Raw genomic sequence first — 17,440 nt, 5'->3', positions numbered from 1 at the left:
GCGCTAGACCTCAATTTCCTTTCGTCTTTGCTGTACACAGAAGTACAGGGGCAATGACCTCCGTCTTCACGGAGCAGCTACTGCTTGGCGCGGGTCGCCACTTAAAGCTTGGAGTCCGAGTAGCGGATGTGGTGAGTAGGACTCCCAGAAGACCTCGCGCGGCCTCAGGGAGATCCTGGGTCTCCGCTTGGCCACCAACCGCACGGGTCAGCGGAAGTGCCAACGAGATGACTTGCGCTACAGCGGCACACTGGTGAGGAACCGGAAGCCACGAGCCACTTCCGGTGCCCGGTTCCGGCAGCGCCTGCGCATTCCTGGGCAAGTGGGATGTGTTGAATGGTGGAGATCCATCAGTGGGGTTTGGCCGTGTGCGTGGCCATGTCTACTGCATATCGCTAGGTGATCTCCATGTAAATCTAGCAATATGGGTAAAAGCGTTTGCGGAGGAACTCCTCAGGTCTCTTCCTCCACATCAGCAGGAGGGTAACACGGGTGTGACTGTCGGGCACTAACACGAATCTCCATCCCATGATTCTAAGTGTTAGGACTGGAGAAGCAGCTGTGCGCCACCGTCCCAGCTCTAGTCCCACTTAGGCAATGCAGAGCTGTGGGCCTGTCTAGCCTGTGTGTCTCTGGCTTGTTGAATTGGATACTTTGTGCATCTCACTTGTGCTGGATAGAGTGTCTTTTCTTTAGGACCAGTACCAATCTCTTAGGCTTTTGGTATGCTCTGCAGCCAAATTCTAACATGCTTCTGGTTAGCTGAACTGTACCCTCGGCTTACCTTTGGTAAATGGTATCTTCCCCAGGTGAGCTTAGCCACTTCCATGGCTACAAAGACCTCACTTTAGGTCAAACTCCAACTTCTCTTCTATGTACTCCAGATTCCTACTTTCAAGTACCTACAGGAGATCATCCTTTGGATGTCTCTCAGGCATCAAAACACGTGCCCTTAACTCATGCTTTTAGCGCCTCATCTGTTTGCCTCCAGTATGTGGGGCCACATCCATACAATTGCTTATGATATCAACAAACACCTCCTCTTTCCTCTTGCTATGGCTTGAATATTTGTGTACCCTAAAAATTCATGTGTTCGAATTCTAACACTTTAATTGATGTTATTAGGAGGTGGGGACTTTGGCAGACCCCTCATGATTGGGATTAGTGTCCTAATAAAAGAGACTGCAGGCCGGGTGTGGTGGCTTATGTCTGTAATCCCAGTTCTTTGAGAGGCCAAGGTGGGAGGATTGCTTAAAGCCAGGAGTTCAAGACCAGCCTGGAAAACATAATGGCACCCCGTCTTTACAAAACATTTATGTAGCCCGGTGTGGTGGCTGGTGCTTGTAGTCCTAGCTACTTGGGAGGCTGAGGCAGGAGGATTGCTTGAGTCCAGGAAGTCGAGGTTACAGTGAACTGTGATTGGGCCACTGTGCTTGAGCCTGTGAGGACCCAGCAAGAAGGTGCCAACATGGAAATGGCCCTCACCAGACACTGAATCTGCCAGTGCCTTGATCTGGGCTTCCTAGCCTCTAGAACTATGAGAAAAAAATTTTTGTTGTTTATAAGCTACCCAGTTGACGGTAATTTTTTATAGCAGCCAGAACAGACTAAGACATCATATCCACTCAATCATCAAGTCTCATGGATTCTACCTCAAAAGTATCATCAAAACCTGAATGTTTCTGTCTCCACTGTCCCCATCCTGTCCAACGATACTCACCTGGGTTACCTGAAATAGCCTGCTGATGACTTTCATATCACTCTTGTTCTCTGTCAACACAGCTAACACACTGCCATGTAATAAAAGAAGTATTATAAAATTGCTTGCTCCCTGAAACTCAGCAGAAAATTCCAGCATTATTGAGGGAAGACAACACTAGATGTTGATCTTTCCAGTCTTTGCTGCACAGAAGTAGAGGGCCAGGTACCAGATGATTATGATTATCTCATCATCCAACTTGACATCTTCCATTGGCTTCCCATTGTCCTTAGGGACATTTAAATTTTCAACAAGACCTTCCTAGTCATTACTTCCCTGCCAGCATCAACTCCAGCTGTTCTTTTTCTCCTACCCCTCTCCAGCTACACTTTCGCTCAATTCATCAACTATACCAAGCTCTTTACTTTTCCTTTGTGCACATACGTTTTCTTTTACTTGGAACAACCCTCTCAATTCCTGCATTCTTTGTTTTACCCTCCTTATAGCAATATGCTTGTAATCGAATAGTAATTATGTAACTAATAAAATTTCATTGTCTCTATAGGAGCAGAGACCAGGAACATGGTAGATGCTTAAACTTATGCACTGAATGAAACTACTACAGCTGTCACTTTTATACTGTTGGTTTCAGCTTAAAGACTGACCGAGGGCCGGGTGCAGTGGTTCATGCCTGTAATCCCAGCACTTTGGGAGGCCAAGGCAGGCAGATCACGAGGTCAGGAGTTTGAGACCAGCCTGGCCAATATGGTGAAACCCCATCTCTACTAAAAAAATACAAAAATTAGCTGGGCATGGTGGTGTGCACCTGTAGTCCCAGCTACTCAGGAGGCTGAGGCAGGAGAATTGCTTGAACCCAGGAGGTGGAGGTCGCAGTGAGCTGAGATTGTGCCACTGCACTCCAGCCTGGGCAACAGAGTGAGACTTTGTCAAAAAAAAAAAAAAAAAAAAAAAAAAAAAAAAAGGACACTGGTGCTGTCAGTTACTAGTAGGCAAGAGGTGTAACAGTGTACACAAAGAAACTGTAAGGAGTTTAGAAAAAAACGAAGAAAGCTTTCAGGATAAATATATAATGATGCCCTATAGGCTTGAAGGGAATAATTTAGCAAAGATGGCCAGTGCAGTGGCTCACGCCTATAATCCCAGCACTTTGGGAGGTCAAGGCAGGAGGATTGCTTGAGGCCAGGAGTTCCAGACCAGCCTGGGCAACATAATAAGACCCATCTCTACCAAAAATTTAAAAATTAGGCCGGGCACAGTGGCTCACACCTGTAATCCCAGCACTTTGGGAGGCTGAGGTGGGCAGATCACGAGGTCAAAAGGTCGAGACCATCCTGGCCAACATGGTGAAAGCCCATTTCTACTAAAAAAAAAAAAACATAGCTGGGCATGGTGGCACACACCTGTAGTCCCAGCTACTTGGGAGGCTGACACAGCAGAATTGCTTGAACCCAGGAGGCAGAGGTTGCAGTGAGCCAAGATCGCACCACTGCACTCCAGCCTGGGGGGACAGAGAGAGACTACGTCTCAAAAAAAAAAAAAAAAAGCCGGACGTGGTGTCACATGCCTGTAGTCCCACCTACTCAGGAAAGGATCGCTTGAGCCTGGGTGAAGGCCTTAGTAAGCTGTGATTCTTCCACTGCACTCGCCCTGGCTAAAAGAATGAGAACCTCCTCCCTGCCCAAAAAAAGTTTCATTTCACTGAGTGGGCATCAACAATATACAGAATGGGAAACTTCTGACTTTCCTTCCTTCCATGGATGCACTGAATAAATATCTACACATGGATCAGTTCTCTGTGAGAGAAATATAGAAACTAGTTGAGACTCCTACACACTGGGCAACTGAGAATATATCCACATCAAAATGGGTACCAACAAGTTGAGACACAATGTAAACCACAAACCTGGGCACAGTATCTTACAATTGGGAAGGAATCCCCAAATTCCAGATTTTTGAAGAATGAATGGTGTAGGCCAGACATACTGCTCCCAAACTTAAACAGTTTCCACCTGAGAGTTTGGCTCCTCAATCGTCTTACTCTGGGAATGGACAGGGTTCAGCATTTGTGAGTCCCCTGAGAAAAAAGAGGACATTTATTTATTTAGAGACAGAGTTTCGCTCTTCTCGCCCAGGTTGTAGTGCAGTGGCAAAATCTTGGTTCACTGCAACTTCTGCCTCCCGAGCTCAAGCGATTCTCCTGCCTCAGTCTCCTGAGTAGCTAGGATTACAGGTATGCACCACTACACCCAGCTATTTTTTTATTTTTTTTATTTTTGAGACGGGGTCTTGCTCTGTCTCCCAGGTTGGAGTACAGTGGCGCAATCTCAGCTCACTGCAACCTCTGCCTCCTGGGTTCAAGCGATTCTCCTGCCTCAACCTCCCAAGTAGATGGGACTACAGGCACATGCCACCATGCCTGGCTAATTTTTTGTATTTTTAGTAGAGATGGGATTTCACAGTGTTAGTCAGGATGGTCTCGATCTTCTGACCTTGTGATCCACCCACCTCAGCCTCCCAGAGTGCTGGGATTATAGGTGTGAGCCACCATGCCCGGCCATAAGAGGACATTTTAAACAGGTATGTGAGCACTTTCAGTGGCTGTCCCCCAGGGTCAATGCAGAGCAAGCAGGCAGAAAGGCACCGTTCTGGCTGGGCACCATGGCTCATGCCTGTAATCCCAGTGCTTTGAGAGGCTGAGGCGGGAGGATCACTTGAGGCCAGGAATTTGAAAACAGCCTGGGGGACAGTTTTTTTTTAATTAGCCAGGTGTAGTGACATATACCTGCAGTCCTAGCTACTCAGGATGCTGAGACAGGATGATTGTTTGAGTCCAAGATTGAGGGTTGCAGTGAGCTATGATGGAGCCACTGCATTACAGCCTAGGTGGCAGACTGAGACCTTGTCTCTGAAAAAAAAGAAAATAAGATTAAAAAAGAGAATTTAAAAAAAAACAGTTTCATAGTCTTCCTAAAAGGGATTTGTCTACACATTTTCCCCAACTGCTGCTTCAACATTAGGCTTCTAAGTAGCCTACATATAGTAGCTGATAGGGCTGGTAAACGATAGACCTCCAGGAGCATGAACAGGCACGTGGGAACTTCACTGGTGTTCTCCCCTCTGCCACTGCTCCATTCAGAGATAAAACTAGGGGCCAGGCATGGTGGCTCACCCTTGTAATCCCAGAACTTTGGGAGGCCGAGGCGGGTGGATCATTTGAGGTCAGGAGTTCAAGATGAGCCTGGGCAACATAGTGAAACCCAGTCTCTGCTAAAAAAAAATGCAAAAAATTACCTGGGCATGGTTGGGGAGTGTCGGGGAGGTGTGCCTGTAGTCCCAGCTACGCTGGGGGCTGAGGCAGGAGAATAGCTTGAACTCGAGAGGCAGAGGTGGCAGTGAGCTGAGATTGCACCACTGTACTCCTGCCTGGGTGACTAAGTGAGACTCTGTCTCAAAAATAAAGCAACAAAAGTAAAAAAACTAGGCTTCTAGCTTCTTCCTGGATGGTGTACCCCAACTTTTACAGCTTCCACCCAAGGGACCAGCTCCTAAGCTCCTAAATCATCTGTCTCTGGGAATTAATGAGACTGCATTCACAAGTCCCCTTAGACTACAGAGAAGAAAAGTGATTTTAAAAGGGTGTTTGAGCAGTTGTAGCATCCGTTTCCCCTGAGTACAAAGTGAGCAGACAAAAACACCCAGCTCCCAGTTTACCCCCAGGAAGGGGTTTGACTGCACACCTAACGTCCCAACTTTCCCAGCCGCTGTCCACAAGTCAGGCCTCTAGCCTATATCTTCTAGCCTATATCTGGCCACTGACTGGGCAGGCAATAAGTAGTCCTCTGGGAGCCCGAATGGACATGCAGTCGCTTTCTGCAATTCCTTTTGCAGGCTCACTCTAGAGATGGAGCCAAGCCTCTGAACAATCCATCTGTCCCTGACAGCAGATAGGAGCTACTATTCACTAGGCCCCTGGGGGTAACAACACATTAAGCAATGGGTTGAAAGAGTGTGCGGTCTGAATGAGAATGCATGCATTTGCTACATACTATCTCCCCAGCTTAGTACAGGGCAAGTGGGAGATGAACAACAGTTCCCAGCTTCTCCTTGAGGATAGAAGGAACTGGAACACATAACACCCCAACTTTTCTAGCTAAATTTTAGAAACTGTCCTCAATATCACCAGTGTTGGGGCACTGATGGCATTTGGTGCACCCCAATCTCTTGCAGCTACTAAGAACAAAGACAGCAGTTTGTACAAGCACAAAAGTTTGAGAGGCACCTAGAATCTCTGGTTGGGTTGATTGGTGAGGTTCATCTCCTACAAAAAATCAGATATTAAGACTTGGAAAGAGAGTTGTCTTATCTAATGCATGAAAATCAACACAGTCAACAAAAAAATCAAGAAATAGAAAATACGTTTCAAACAAAATAATAAGATAAATCTCCAGAAACCAATTCCAATGAAATGTAGATTAGTGATTTTACCTATTAGAGAATTAAAAATAGGCCGGTTGCAGTGGCTCATGCCTGTAATCCTAGCACTTTGGGAGGCCGAGGCGGGCGGATCACCTGAGGTTAGATGTTAGAGACCAGCCTGGCCAACATGGCGAAACCTCATCTCTACTAAAAATACAAAAATCAGCCAGGCATGGTGGCAGGCACCTGTAATCCCAGCTACTCGAAAGGCTAAGACAGGAGAATTGCTTGAACCTGGGAGGCGGAGGTTGCAGTGAACTGAGATCATGTCATTGCACTCCAGCCTGGGCAACAGAGCAAAACTTCCTCTCAAAAAAAAAAAAAAAAACTAAAAACTAAAAACAATTAAAAATAATCATAAATATGCTCACTGATGTCAGGAGTGTAATGTATGAACAAACCGAGACTTTCAACAAAGAGAAAATACAAATACAGGGTTGACACGGTGGCTCACACTGTCATCCCAGCACTTTGGGAGGCCAAGGTGGGAGGATTGCTTGAGCTTAGGAGTTCAAGACCAGCCTGGGTTACATAGTAAGATCCCATCTCTACAAAAAATTAAAAATTAGCCAGGTATGGTGGCATACACCTGTGGTTCCAGCTCCTCTAGAGCCTGAGGTGGGAGGATGACTTGAACCTGGGATGTCAAGGCTGCAGTGAGCTGTTATCACACCACTGCACTCCAGCCTGGGTGACCAAGTAAGACCCTCTCTCAGAAAAGAGAGAAAATATAAAAACATACCAAACAGAAGTTGTAGATCTGAAGTATGTAATAACTCATCTGAAAAATTATCTAGAGGGTTTCACCCATAGACTAGATCAAGCAGAAGAAAGGGTCAGTGAATTTGAAGACCAGTCATTGGAAATCATCCAATCAGAGGGGCAAAAAATGAGAAAAAGAGAATAGTTTAAGGGACTTAAGGGACACCATCGAGTAGACTAATGTATGCATTACTGGATTTTCAGAAGGCAAAGAGAGAGAGCAAAATGGACAGAAAGCATGTTCAAACAAACAATGGCTGAAAACCTTCCAAAATTGGGGAATTAAATAGAAGTCGAGACCTAAGAAGCCCAAGGAACATGAAATAAGATGAATCCAGCCAGGTGCAGTGGCTCATGCCTGTAATCCCAGCACTTTGGGAGGCTGAGGCAGGTGGATCACTTGAGGTCAGGAGTTCGAGACCAGCCTGGCCAACATGGTGAAACCCCCCGTCTCTACTAAAAATACAAAAATTAGGCAGGCATGGTGGCATGTGCCTGTAATCCCAGCTACTCAGGAGGCTGAGGCAGGAGAATGGCTTGAACCTGGGAGGTGGAGGTTGCAGTGAGCCTAGATCGTGCCACTACACTCCAGCCTGATCGACAGAGCGAGACTCTGTCTCAAAACAACAACAACAACAACAACAAAAAAAAAAAAAACAAGATGAATCCAAAGAGACCCACACTGACATACATTACAATCGAATTGTCAAAAGTCAGAAACAGAATTTTGAAAGCAACCAAGGGAAAAGCAAATTCTGAGTACAAGGGACCCCCACTAAAACTATCAACAGAGTTTCCGGCATAAACCTTGTGGGCCAGAATGGAGTGAAACGACAGATTCAAAGTGCTGAAAGAAAAAAAGTACCAGTCAAGAATGCTATATCCAACAAACCCATCCTTCAAAAATGAGAGGGAAATAAAGACTTTCTCAAACAAAAGCTGAGGAAGATTATCACCACTAGACCTGCCTTACAAGAAATGCTAAAGAGAGTTCTTAAGGTTAAAACAAAAGTATGGAAAACAGCAACATGAGCACACAAAGTGTGAAACTCATTGGCAAAGGTAAATATATAGTCAAAACTAATATTGTATTACTATAATAGTAGTGGGTAAATCAATTTTAGTTTTCTTATAAAAGTTAAAAGACAGGCCGGGCGCGGTGGCTCAAGCCTGTAATCCCAGCACTTTGGGAGGCCGAGACGGGCGGATCACAAGGTCAGGAGATCGAGACCATCCTGGCTGACACGGTGAAACCCCGTCTCTACTAAAAAAATACAAAAAACTAGCCGGGCGAGGTGGCGGGCGCCTGTAGTCCCAGCTACTTGGGAGGCTGAGGCAGGAGAATGGCGTGAACCCGGGAGGCGGAGCTTGCAGTGAGCTGAGATCCGGCCACTGCACTCCAGCCTGGGTGGCAGAGCGAGACTCCGTCTAAAAAAAAAAAAGACAAAAGTAGTAAAACAACTATATTATGTTAATTGGTACAATATAAATAGGTGTTAATTGTGATATCAATAGCATATAAGCCAGAGGAGGAAAGAGAAAAGCAAAGTTCTGACATGCAAGGGAAGTTATCAGCTTAAAGTAGACTGTCATAAGAGATTTTATGTAAACACTTGGTAACTACAAAGAAAATGTCTATAGAATTAAAGAAAAAGAGAAAAGAATGAAAACATAAATACAAAAGCAATGAAATATGGCCAGGTGCAGTGGCTCACGCCTGTAATCCCAGCATTTTGGGAGGCTGGGGCGGGCAGATTGCTTGAGGCCAGGAATTCGAGACCAGCCTGTCCAACATGGCAAAACCCCATCTCTACTAAAAATACAAAAATTAGCCAGGTGTGGTGGTGCACACTTGTAATCCCAGCTACTCGGAGAGCTGAGGCAGGAGAATTGCTTGAACCCAGGAGGCGAAGGTTGCAGTGAGCTGAGATCGTGCCACTGCCCTACAGCCTAGGTGACAGAGCAAGACTCCGTTTCAAAAAACAAAACAAAACAAAAAACAGTGAAATACAAAAGAAGACAGTGAGAGAAAAAAGAGGGAAAGAAGGACTATAAGACTAACAGAAAATAGTTAATAAAATGTCAATAGTAAATATTTCCTTATTTTTTATTTTTTGTTTGTTTGTTTTTGTTTTGTTTTGTTTTGTTTTTGAAACAGAGTCTTGCTCTGTCTCACCCAGGCTGGAGTGCAGTGGTGCTATCTTGGCTAACTGCAACCTGCACCTCCTGGGCTCAAGCAATTCTCCTGCCCCAGCCTACCAAGTAGCTGGAATTACAGGTGTGTGCCACCATACCCAGCTAATTTTTGTACTTAGAGACGGGGTTTGGCCGTGTAGGCCAGGCTGGTCTCTAACTCCTGACCTCAGGTGATCCGCCCGCCTCAGCCTCCCAAAGTGCTGGGATTGCAAATGTGAGCCACTGCACTCAGCCAACAATAATTTTTTGAATATCACACCAAAAGCTCAGGCAAAAAAAAAAAAAAAAAAAAAAAAAACAAAGCAAGACACAAGAAACAAGTAGGAATACATGAAGCTAAAAAACTGCTGCAAAGCAAAGGAGGCAGTCAACAAAATGAAAAGGTAGACTATGGATTAAAAGAAAATACCTGCAAATAATATACCTGATAAAGTTATCAAATATATAAGGAAATCACACAACTCAATAACAAATTAACCAAATAACCCGATTCAAAAATGGACAATGAACTTGAATGGACACTTTTCTAAAGAAAACATAAAATAACCAACATATTGAGTGAGGAAAAGCAGGATGCATTCCCTTTGAAAACTGGCACAAGTCAGTAATGCCCTCTCTCGCCACTTTTATTCAACATAGTATTGGAAGTCCTGGCCAGAGTAACGAGGCAAGAGAAAGAAATAAAAGGCATCCAAATAGGAATAAAAGAAGTCAGACTATCCCTGTTTGCAGATGACATGTTTCTATCTGGAAAACCCCATTGTCTCAGCCCAAAAGTTCCTTCAGCTGATAAACAACTTCAGCAAAGTTTCAGGATACAAAGTCAGTGTACAAAAATTACTAGCATTCCTATGTAGCTACAACAGCCAAGCCGAGAGTCAAATCAGGAAGGCAATCCCGTTCACAATTGCCACAAAAAGAATAAAATACCGAGCTGGGCTTAGTGGCTCATGCCTGTAATCCCAGCAAGATTCCATTTAAAAAAAAAAAAAAAAAAAAGAAAGAATAAAATCCCTAGAAATACAGCTAATTAGGGAGGTGAAAGATCCCTACAATGAGAATTACAACACACAGCTGAAAGAAATCAGAGATGACACAAATGGAAAAACATCCCATGCTCATGGATAGCAAGAATAAATATCATTAAAATGGACATATTGCCCAAAGCATTTTGTAGATTCAATGCTATTCCTATCAAACTACCAATGACATTCTTGACAGAATTATAAAAAGCTGTTTTAAAATTCACATGGAACCAGCCCAGTGCGGTGGCTCACACCTGTAATTCCAGAACTTTGGGAGGCCGAGATGGGCGGATCATGAGATCAGGACATCGAGACCATCCTGGCTAACACAGTGAAACCCCATCTCTACTAAAAATACAAAAAAATTAGTTGGGCGTGGTGGCGGGCGCCTGTAGTTCCAGCTACTCGGGAGGCTGAGGCAGGAGAATAGCGTGAACCCGGGAGGCGGAGCTTGCAGTGAGCTGAGATGGCACCACTGCACTCCAGCCTGGGCAACAGAGCAAGACTCTGGCTCCAAAAAAAAAAAAAAAAAAAAAAAATTGGAACCAAAAAGAGCCTGAATAGCCAAGGCAATCCTAGCAAAAAGAACAAAGCTGGAGGCATCACATTACCTGACTTCAAACTGTGCTACAGGGCTACAGTAAACAAAACAGCATGGTATTGGTACAAAAACAGGCACATAGGCCAATGGAGCAGAATAGAGAGCCCAGAAATAAGGCCACACTCCTAAGATCAGCTGAACGGCAACAAAGCTGACAAAAACAAGCAATGAGGGGGAAAAAATCTCTATTCAATAAATGGTGCTGGGATAATTGGCTAGCTATATGCCGAAGATTGAAACTGGACCCCTTCCTTACACCATATACAAAAATCAACTCAAGATGGATTAAAGACTTAAATGTAAACTCCAACGCTATAAAAACCCTAGAAGACAACCTAGGCAATACCATCTTGGACATAAGATCAGAAACTATTTCATGACAAAGACTCCAAAAGCAATTGCAACAAAAGCAAAAATTGAGACATGGGACTTAATTGAACTAAAGAGCTTCCTCTGCACAGCAAAAGAAACTATCAACAGAGGAAACAAGACAATCTCCAGAATGGAAGAAAATATTTACAAATATGCACCTGACAAAGGTCTAATATCCAGCATCTATAAGGAATGTAAACAAATTTGCAAGAGAAAAACAACCCCGTTAAAAAGTAGGCAAAAGACATGAACAATTTTCAAAAGAAGATGTACATGCAACAAATAATCATAAGAAAAAAAGCTCAGTATCACTAATCATTAAAGAAATGCAAATAAAAACCATAATGAGATACCATCTCACACCAGGGAGAATGTCTATTATTAAAAAGTCAAAAAATATGCTGGCAAGATTGCAGAGAAAAGGGAACACTTATACACTGTTAGTGAGAGTATAAATTTAGCCCAACCATTGTGAAGAGCAATATGGTGAGTCCTCAGAGAGCTAAAAATAGAACTACAGTTTGATCCAACAATCCCATTACTGGGTATATACCCAGAGAAATATAAATCATTCTCCTGTAAAGACACATGCACATGAATGTTTCCAGCAGCACCATTCACAGTAACAAAGATACGGAATCAACTTAAAGGCCCATCAGTGACAGATTGGATAAAGAAAACATACATATACACCATGAAATACTATGCAGCCATAAAAAAGAATGAGATCATGTCTTTTGCAGGAATATCGATGGAGCTGGAGGCCAGAAAATACTGTACAGAACTTTTTTTTTCTTTCTTTTTTTTTTTTTTTTGGTGTTTTTTTAGATGGAGTCTCGCTCTGTCAACCCAGCTGCAGTGCAGTGGCAGGATCTCAGTTCACGGCAACCTCTGCCTCCTGGGTTCAAACGATTCTCCTGCCTCAGCCTCCCGAGTAGCTGGGACTATAGGTGCATGCCACCATGCCCGGCTAATTTTGGTATTTTCAGTAGAGACGGGGTTTTGTCATACTGTCCAGGCTGGTCTTGAACTCATGACCTCATGATCTGCCCACCTCGGCTTCCCAAAGTGCTGGGATTACAGGCGTGAGTCACCACACCTGGCTTGCATGGAACTTTCAGTACTGTTCCACTGACCAGCCATATTTCCATCTGTCTTCCTGTCCTTGGGCCTTCCTTTTCCCTGAGACACAAAAATATTGACATTAGGCCACTTAAGAACTCTATGATGACGTCTAAGTGTTCAAGTGAAAGGAAGAGTCACACATCTCTCACTTTATTTTTGGAGATGGAGTCTTGCTCTGTCGCCCAGGCTGAAGCACAGTAGCATGATCTTGGCTCACTGCATCCTCTGCCTCCCGGGTTCAAGTGATTCTCCTGCCTTAGCCTCCCGAGTAGCTAGGACTACAGGTGCGCACCACCACGCCTGGCTAATTTTTGTATTAGTAGAGATGGGGTTTCACCGTGTTGGCCAGGTTGGTCTCCAACTCTTGACCTCGTGATCCGCCCACCCTGGCCTCCCAAAGTGCTGAGATTACAGGCATGAGCCACCACTCAGCCCATCTCTCACTTTAAATCAAAAGGTAGAAATGATTAAGCTTATTGAGAAAGGCATGTCAAAACCTGAGACAGGCCAAAAGCTAGGTTTTCTGTGCCAAATGTTTAACCAAATTGTGAATTCAAAGGAAAAGTTCTTGAAGGAAATTTGAATTGCTACTCCAGTGAACACAAGAATGATAAAAAAGTGAAACAGTCTTTTTGCTGATATGAGGAAAGTTTGAATGGTGTGGATAGAAGATCAAACCAGCTACAACATTCCCTTAAACTAAAGCCTAATCCAGATCAAGGCCCAAACTCTCTTCAGTTCTGTGAAAGCTGAGAGATGTGAAGAAGTGCAGAAGAAATGTTGGAAACTAACAAAGGTTGGTTCCTGAGGTTCAAGGAGAAAAGCCATCTCCATAACATAAAAGTGCAAGGTGAAGCTTCAAGTGCTGATGGAGAAACTGCAGCATGTTATCCAGAAGATCTCGCTAAGATCATTGATGAAAGTGGCTACAATAAGAATAGATTTTCAATGTAGACAAAACAGCCTGCTACTGGGGAAAGACGGCATCTAAGACGTTCCTAGCTAGAGAGGAGAAGTCAATGTCTGGCTTCAAAGCTTTAAAGGGCAGGCTGGTTTTCTTGTTAGGGACGAATGCAGTTGGTGAAGCCAGTTCTCATTTACCATTCTGCAAATCCTGAGGCCCTTAAGAATTATGTTTATTCTGCCTGTGCTCTATCAATTGAACAACAAAGACTGGATGACAACCTATGTGTTTACAGCATGGTTTTCTGAATATTTTAAGCCCACTGTTGAGACCTACTGCTCAGAAAAAAAAAAAAAAAAGATTCCTTTCCAAATATTACAGTTTATTACAATGCACCTGGACAACCAAGAGCTCTGATGGAGATATACAAGGGAGTTAATGTTTTCGTGCCTGCTGACACAACATTTATTCTGCAGCCCATGGATCAAAGAGTAATTTCATCTTTCTCTTTATTTTCTTTTTTTTTTTGAGATGGGCTCTCACTCCCCCAGACTAGACTGCAGTGGTACGATCATAATTCTTTGCAGCCTAGCTGCTGGGCTCAAGTAATCCTCCTGCCTTGGCCTCCCAAGTAGCTGAGACTACAATATGTGTCACCACATTTGCTCAATTTTTAAAATTTTTCTGTAGGCTGGGTGCGGTGGCTCACGCCTGTAATACCAGCACTTTGGGAGGCTAAGGCAGGCAGACCATGAGGTCAGGAGATCAAGACCATCCTGGCTAACACGGTGAAACCCTGTCTTTGCTAAAACTACAAAAAATTAGCCGGGCATGGTGGCACGTGCCTGTAGTCCCAGCTACTCAGGAGGCTGAGGCAGAATAATTGCTTGAGCCGGGGAGGTGGAGATTGCTGTGAGCCAAGATATTGCCACTGCACTCCAGCCTGGCAACAGAGCAAGACTGTCTCAAAAAAATTTTTTTTTCTGTAGTGATGGGGTCTTGATATGTTGCCCAAGCTGGTCTTGAACTCCTGGGCTCAAGTGATCCTCCCGCCTCAGCCTCCCAAAGTGCCGGGATTACAGGCATGAGATACCGCCCCCAGCCAAAAGTGTTTTGTTTTGTTTTTGCTTTTGTTTTTGTTTTTTGAGACAGAGTCTCACTGTGTTGCTCAGGCTGGAGTGCAGTGGCGTGATCTCAGCTCACTGCAACCTCCATATCCTGGGTTCAAGCGATTCTCCTTCCTCAGCCTCCTGAGTAGCAGGGAGTACGGGAGCATGCCACCACACCCAGCTAATTTTTCTGTTTTTGTGGAGATGGGTTTCGCCACGTTGGCCAGGCTTTTCTGGAACTCCTGACCTCAAGTGATCTGGGTGCCTCAGCCTCCCAAAGTGCTGGAATGACAGGTATAAGCCATGGCACCCAACCATTTTGTTTCTGAGACAGGGTCTTGCTCTGTCACTCTGGCTGAAGTACAAGTGGCACAGTCACGACTCACTGCAGCCTCAGCCTCCCAGGCTCAAGTGAACCTCCCACCTCAGGCTCCCAAGTAGCTGGGACTACAGGTGTACACCACCATGCCCAGCTAATTTTTAAATTTTTTTTGTAGAAATGGGGTCTTCCCTGTGTTAACTCCTGAGCTCACAGAGCAGTCCTCCCACCTTGGTCTCCCAAATTGCTGGGATTACAGACATGAGCCACTTGCCCAGCCTAAAAGTGTTTTTTTTAGATGGAATCTACTCTTGGTAAAGATGCTGTGAATGTTGTTGAAATGACAGCAGGATTTAGAATATTACATAAACTTAGTTAATGCAGCAGCAGCAGGATTTGAGAAGATTTTGAAAGTTTTACTATGGCCAAAATGCTATCACCCATTATAACATGCCCTGAATAAATCTTCTGTGAAAGGAAGAGTCAACTGATTTTGCAAACTTCATTGTTATCTTATTTTAAGAAATTGTCACTGCCACCCCAACCCTGTGCAGCCACCACCCTTATCAGCATTACCTTTATCTGATGTAATACTTTTCCACACTTAATAGACTACAGTATAGTGTAACCATAGGTTTTATATTCACCAGGAAATCAAAACATTTGTGTGACTCATTTTATTGGGACATTCACTTTATTGTAGGGGTCTGGAATCAAAACTGCAGTATCTATGAGGATACTGTGTATACCTAAGGTACATTATTTACAGTAGCCAAGACTTGAAAGCAACCTAAGTGGCTACTGGTGGATAAATGGATACACACACACACACACACACACACACACACACACACACACAGTGGAGCATTATTCAGCCTTAAAAAGGAGATCTATGTGCCAGGTGCAGTGGCTTACCCCTGTAATCCGAGCACTTTGGGAGGCCAAGGTGGGTGGATTGCTTGAGCCCAGGTGTTTGAGACCAACCTGGGTAACATAGTGAGACCCCATGTGTACAAAAAAAATTGTTTTATAAAATAAGCCATAAAATAACCCCATCTCTACTAAAAATACAGAAATTAGCTGGGCATGGTGATGCAGCTGGCTAATTTTTTTTTTGGTAGAGACGGGATTTCACCATGTTGGCCAGGCTGGTCTTGAACTCCTGGCCTCAAGCGATCCACCTCCCTCGGCCTCCCAAAGTCCTGGGATTACAGGTGTGAGTCACTGCGCCTGGCCCCAAGCCTTATAATTAAGTAGAAATCTATGTTCCTTCTCTTTTAGGACAGATGCTCTTTGTCTAACTTGATTCAGGATGGGTGTATGTGGTCGGTTGAGTCATGGCACCCCAAATGTTTCCACATCCTAATCCCTGGAACCCATGAAGTTTACCTTATATGGCAAAAGGGGAAGGATCTTGAGATGGGGAGATTATTCTGGATTATCCCGGTGGGCCTGACATCATAACGGTCCTTATACAAGGGAAGCAGGAAGGTCATAGAGGAGAAGGTGGTGGAATCAGATTGGAGTGATGCATTTTGAAGATAGAGGCCAAAGGATGTGGGTGGCTGCTAGAAGCTGAAAAAGTCAAGGCAAGAGATTCACACCTCAGAGCCTCCAGAGGAACCAGCCTTGCCAACAGCTTGATTTTGGCTGAGTGAGATTAATTTCGGATTTGTGACTTCTAGAACGATAAGGTTGTGGGAGTTTTTTTGTTGTTTTGTATTTCTTTTTTTTTTTTCTTTTTTTTTTTGAGTCCGAGTTTCACTGTTTTTTCCCAGACTGCAGTGCAGTGGCACAATCTCGGCCCACTGCAGCCTCTGCCTCCCATGTTCAAGTGATTCTCCTGCCTCAGCCTCCCTAGTAGCTGGGATTATAGGCATGTACCACCACACCCGGTTAATTTTTATATTTTTAGTAGAGATGGAGTTTCACCATATTGGCCAGGCTGATCCCGAACTTCTGACCTCAGATGAACTTCTGACAACCTTGGCCTCCCAAAGTGCTGGGATTACAGGTGTGAGCCACTATGCCAGGCCCCAGTTTGTGTTGTTTTAAACCATTAAGTTTGTGGTCATCTGTTACCACACCAATAGGTACCTAATACAGATGTGACTATGACTTGGAGGTTAAGGGACAACAGTGAAATCAGCCTGGTTTCAGTAGGGTGAGGTGGAAACACAATGAGGAAGAAAGAGGGCTTGACCAGGGAGAGGTATCAGGATGGAGCCAGGTATGGGGCAGGTCGGATACAGAAGCTAAATTCTTCGTGATTTAACATAACAGATGGGAATGGGATCTGGGCCTAAAGTACCTAAAGGACCATAAAAGCTATAAGGAAGGCCGCTGGGCCTTCAATAAGCCTCTGCCCAAGAGACAGAAGCTCACTTGTGCATTCAACAGATTGTCACGAGGATCTCTGAATTCAGGCAGAAATGGGCCCTTGGATACAGCGGGGATTCTCAACTGTTTAAATATTGAACATCTGTTTCTCTTGGCTGCGCATTGGCAAAGCTAAAGTTATGGAAAAACAATGTTCTTGTTTTGAAAGAGCTTTTATAGTGCATGGTAGTTTCCCAGCCTTGGCGATACTGATTTTTTGGGCCAGGTCATTGCTGTGGGGGCTGGCTGTCCCAGCACTGCAGGAGGTGCAGTAGGACCCACTGGAGGCCAGCAACAACCCTCCCTCCCTCAGTCATAACAACCAAAAGTGTCTTTGGACATTGTCCGACATCCCCTGGGGGGTTCCCAGTTTAGCAGCCCTGGTGTATAGGGTCTAGTAGAGAGACTGGACCCCAATTTTAACAGAAGTCTGCCTAGGGCTCCTCAGGGAA

At 44.5% G+C, this 17,440-nt stretch overlaps 1 protein-coding gene and 1 long non-coding RNA gene across 2 annotated transcripts in view; one reads left to right on the top strand and one right to left on the bottom strand.

Annotated features, from left to right (window-relative positions):
- Window positions 1-17,440, bottom strand: part of ZNF75A (zinc finger protein 75a) — a 118,866-nt gene that overhangs the window by 8,128 nt on the left and 93,298 nt on the right. The window lies entirely within an intron of this gene.
- Window positions 8,243-9,474, top strand: LOC144337882 (uncharacterized). The gene is made up of 2 exons (XR_013411517.1): window positions 8,243-8,659; window positions 9,353-9,474. It is a non-coding gene; the product is annotated as an uncharacterized LOC144337882 (long non-coding RNA).

This window comes from Macaca mulatta, chromosome 20 (genome assembly GCF_049350105.2).
Source record: "Macaca mulatta isolate MMU2019108-1 chromosome 20, T2T-MMU8v2.0, whole genome shotgun sequence".
Taxonomy (NCBI): domain Eukaryota; kingdom Metazoa; phylum Chordata; class Mammalia; order Primates; family Cercopithecidae; genus Macaca; species Macaca mulatta.
This window is presented reverse-complemented; position numbering and strand designations above follow the sequence as displayed.